The following is a 4,713-nucleotide window of genomic DNA, read 5'->3' on the forward strand; positions in this document are numbered from 1 at the left end:
CTTCAAAATGAAGAACATATCCATGAAGGTGGCGGATGCCCTTGCTTTTAAAAATCCCCCCGAGGCAACCTTCCATCGCAACCCGATTCCAGCGGGCTATGCTCGTGTCTTGGTTGATGAGGTGGTGGACCAATAGTCGGGGCTAGAGCTTGACAATCCTGGAGGTGACGATGGGCACACACTAGGAGAGGCCAACCATCGTATCATCCTATGGAGAAAGGATTGCATCATCTTTCGAAGGCCACCGACACCGCGTCATCCGACTCCTGGTCGTAGTCCGCCACCGAGTCAGCAGACTCCCGCTCCTCCAAGTCCACCAATGCGTCAGGCCACTCCTCCTCCAAGTCCGGCACAGCTTCAGGCCACTCCTCCTCCTCCAAGTCTGGCAAAGCGTCAGGCCAATCCTCCTCCAAGTCTGGCACAGCTTCAGGCCACTCCTCCTCCAAGTCCGGCACAGCTTCAGGCCACTCCTCCTCCTCCTCCAACTCAGCCACGTCAACCATCTTCGCCGCCTTAGCTATCACGGAAGAGAGCCGCCTCAACTATGGTGCGTAGCGGTACAAGTCGAGTTAGTACTGGAGGTACAGGTGGAGGCAAGCGATTTTAATATGGTCCAAGCCTCGCGCCTCTTCCGCAGAGGCCTTATGACAAGTCCGAGGAGGAAAACGTAGCCATATCGAAGGCCGAGGTGGAAGCCCATTTTGCACCGAAACCGCCACCGCCGCCAAGGGAGAAAGTGCCTGTGGAAAAGATTGACCACTTCATTCGTATGGCTAGAGCACCAGCTCCCAAGCCTGTTGACACAGACTATGAGCGCCACATCAATAAGTTAAATCGAGCACGTCTACAGAAAGAGGCGAGCTCGAGCTCGAGCAAATTAGCTGGCAAAAGGAGTGGTAAAACCGTTCCCCAGCTGGGAGAATAGGCGGCGCAATCAATCACCCCGCTTGTTGTGCCAACAACACATGAGAGTAGGCGCACCCAATATTATTGTGGGCAAACCGTTAACGTTCCCGGGGTGGGCAATGTGGTAATAACCGAGGAGCATATTGCGCAGGCTGAATCGATCGGGATCACTGTTGGACAACTCCTCAATATCGAGCCCATGTCTCCGACTAGAGAGGTGGAAATAAAACGGAAATATGCTCGGGGCCAACCTTTGGTCGAGCCAGAGGAGGTCAATAAGCTCCCAACGAGAATGTATGAATTGCATCAATGGTACATGGACATTACCAAGATTTCCAATCGAGAGTCCCTCATGGTGAATGTCAACAAGGATCATTACTACCATGAGAAAGCTGTGACCGTTGAGTATTGAGAACTATTTCAGCTATACAATCAAGATGCACTCGACAAATCTATCGTAAGTTGCTATTGTCTGTAAGTGATTTCTTTCTGTAATTGAAGTCTCAAGCTAGCTGTAGTGATCATTTTGATCAATCATTACCTGTAATTATCCTCACTATATTCTTTTCTGTGGTATTATGCAGGATGAAGATTTATGAAATGAAAAAAGGTGGACGCTATGGCATTGGGTTCGTTGACCCAAATACCATTAATGAATACACATGGAAAATAGATCCATATCACGAAGAAAGTGTAGAGGAAAGCATGCTACAGTTCTTCAAGGAACTCAAATACAATGAAGATATACTACTTCGTTACAACTTCCAGTGAGTCACACTGTCTTGTACTACAAATTCTGTTTTTCCCTACTAGCTAGCTACATGTTTTTGCTTACATATGCCCGCTTAATTAAGACATGCAAACGTGTGTGCATGCAGATTTCACTGGATCTTGTTAATCATCAAAGTTGATGAAGGAACAGTTGAAGTACTAGACTCACTACTTAAGAAAGCAAGTGACTACACCATCATGAAGGCGATAGTCAACAGGTAATTTCAATCATTATTAACTATATCTCGGCCTATTTAATTAGTTCATCATTTCCTGATAACAACTATTTAATAACCCATTTATTCATTTTCTTTGTCGGCGGGCAGGGCTTGGGCAAAGTTCATCAGGGCCACTCCAGGCCCGTGGAAACAAAATCTGAAATGGTATCGACCCAAGGTAAGTAATTAAGTAGTACTAGCGAGCTGCCATCTCCTTAATTATCATGCTTGATTAATTATTATCTGATCAAATTCCATTCTCGTAAAGGCCTTGAAGCAGGCGCTGAGGAATGATCTATGTGCATACTACGTTTGCGAGAACATTCGCATGATGGCGTCCGAAAGGAGCAAATCTCAAAGACAGGAGTGGGTACGATATCGATTGTCAGAACACTATTCACAATTTTTACACCATTATCGATATCTAGTCACACAACTAATACACATGCATATTGATCTCCTTCTTAACAGTTCAAAGAGGTGCGGGACAAGCTCCTAGCACAGGACCGCATAGAAGCAATTCAAGAGGAAATAGCAGGATTTTTTCTCGACCAGGTCATAGATCCCAAAGGATAATACTATTACCCGCTACCGCCCCCATGAACCACTTCCAATTGTTATCGTGCTCCGAAGGCACCAATTAGCTAGGCTAATGCCACTGGCTCCGAAGGCACCATTTAGGAGAAATTGTATATATGTGTGAATTAATTAATGGTGGTTGTGATACATTCGATGATATATATATATATTATGATCGGTTCTACTAGAAATTCTATTTATATATATGCATAACGTGTACAATATGTAGTATCGTAAAATACCAGCAAACGAAAAATAATTAAAGGGAAAACACAAAATTAAATGAAAAAGAAATCATAAACCCAAAACCCCCAACCTTTTAATACCGGTTGGTGACACCAACCGGTACTAAAGGGCTCCCTGCCCCCGAAGCTGGCTCGTGCCACGTGGTTGCCCTTTAGCACCGGTTCGTGCTGAACCGGTACCAAAGGGGGGGGGCTTTAGTGCCTACACTTTAGCACCGGTTACCAAACCGGCACTAAAGGGCCTTACGAACCGGTGCTATTGCCCGGTTCTGCACTAGTGAGTGCACCCATCGCCTCCCAGAAGATCTCGTGGCGGACAGCACACCACCCACGCGCAAGCTCAAACGTGCGGCCGGGTCCGTCCTCCGCGCCGGGAATCATTGGGGAAGCTAGAGGTTGCTGGCCTGCTCCTAGTATGTGGCTGGAGACCGGCTCCTTCCCTGCCGCCTCCTGAGCCTTAGCGGATGCGCTACAGGACTGGGCCTCGCTGCTTGAAGATGAAGCCAGGGCTGAGGTCGTCCAACTACGGGCAATGACCAATGGAGGGGCCCTTGGCACACCTTCAGCACCCCAGGCAGGACCATGAAGGAAGGACAACAAAAACATAGGATCAAGACTCCTGGTCGACGCACCCTCCTCAAGAATGGGCCCCGAGCCACGTGCAGCGGTCATGCAAGGAGAGCTCACGATGAGTGGTGAGCCAGGAACTGGCGGAGGCCTCTCCTCAGGAGATCTCACCTCTCCAACCCAAGGGACCCTAGGGAGCCGTGGTCAGAAAAGGGTGCAACACTAATAGAATCATGTAGATGAGGTACTTACTCACCTATTGTAACACCCTCGATGCGACTATAGCTCCCACGTGTCGAGGCATGACTTAGAGACATAATCGCATTGAAGGCATATGTCGCAAATTGGGCAATCTTCACAACATCCCATGTAATAATAATAAAAGGGGAGATAACATAGTTGGCTTACACTCGCCATGTCAACCAAGTACATAAATAACATTACATCATCCAAACACTCATGGCCCGACTACGGCGCCAAAATAAAGAGAACCCAACATGCGACACGGTCCCAATCACCCCCAACTGGGCACCACTACTAATCATCGGGAAAGGAAACGTAGTATCGTTGAGAGTCTTCGTCGAACTCCCACTTGAGCTCATACGCGTCTCCTGGAGCGGAATCATCAGGCCCTGCATCTGGTGTAATAGTAATCTGTGAGCCACAGGGACTCAGCAATCTCGCACCCTCGCGATCAAGACTATTTAAGCTTATAGGTAAGGCAAGGTAAAATATGAGTGGAGCTGCAGCAAGCGACTAGCAAGTATGGTGGCTAACTTATTTGCAAAAGAGAGCGAGAAGAGGAGGCAAAGCACAGGCGAGAAACTAGAGAGCAACCTGCGCAAACATTACTCCAACACCGTGTCCACTTCCCAGACCCCGCCGAGAAGAGGCCATCACGGTAACACACTCGGTTGATTCATTTTACTTAAGTTAAGATTCAAGTTATCTACAACCGGACATTAACAAATTCCCATCTGCCCATAACCGCGGGCACGGCTTTCGAAAGTTCAATCCCTGCAGGGGAGTCCCAACTTAGCCCATAACAAGCTCTCACGGTCAACGAAGGAATACACCTCCTCCCAAGACGTTCCGATCAGACTCGGTATCTCGGTAATTCAAGACACTTCGACAGGTTAAAACAACACCAGCAACATCGCCCGAATGTGCCGACAAATCCCGATAGGAGCTGCACATATCTCTTTCTCAGGGCACACTCAGATGAGCCAGACGTCGGGTAGGCCAGCCCAGAGTTGCCCCTGGTAGCCCCGGACATCGCCCGGTGGGACCAACACTCAGAGGAGCACTGGCCCGGGGGGGGGGGGTAAAGTAAGATGACCCTTGAGTCTGCAGAACCCAAGGGAAAGAAAAGGCTAGGTGACAAATGGTAAGACCAATGTTGGGCATTGCTGGAAAAGCTTTAATCA

This window comes from Triticum urartu, chromosome 4 (genome assembly GCF_003073215.2).
Source record: "Triticum urartu cultivar G1812 chromosome 4, Tu2.1, whole genome shotgun sequence".
Taxonomy (NCBI): domain Eukaryota; kingdom Viridiplantae; phylum Streptophyta; class Magnoliopsida; order Poales; family Poaceae; genus Triticum; species Triticum urartu.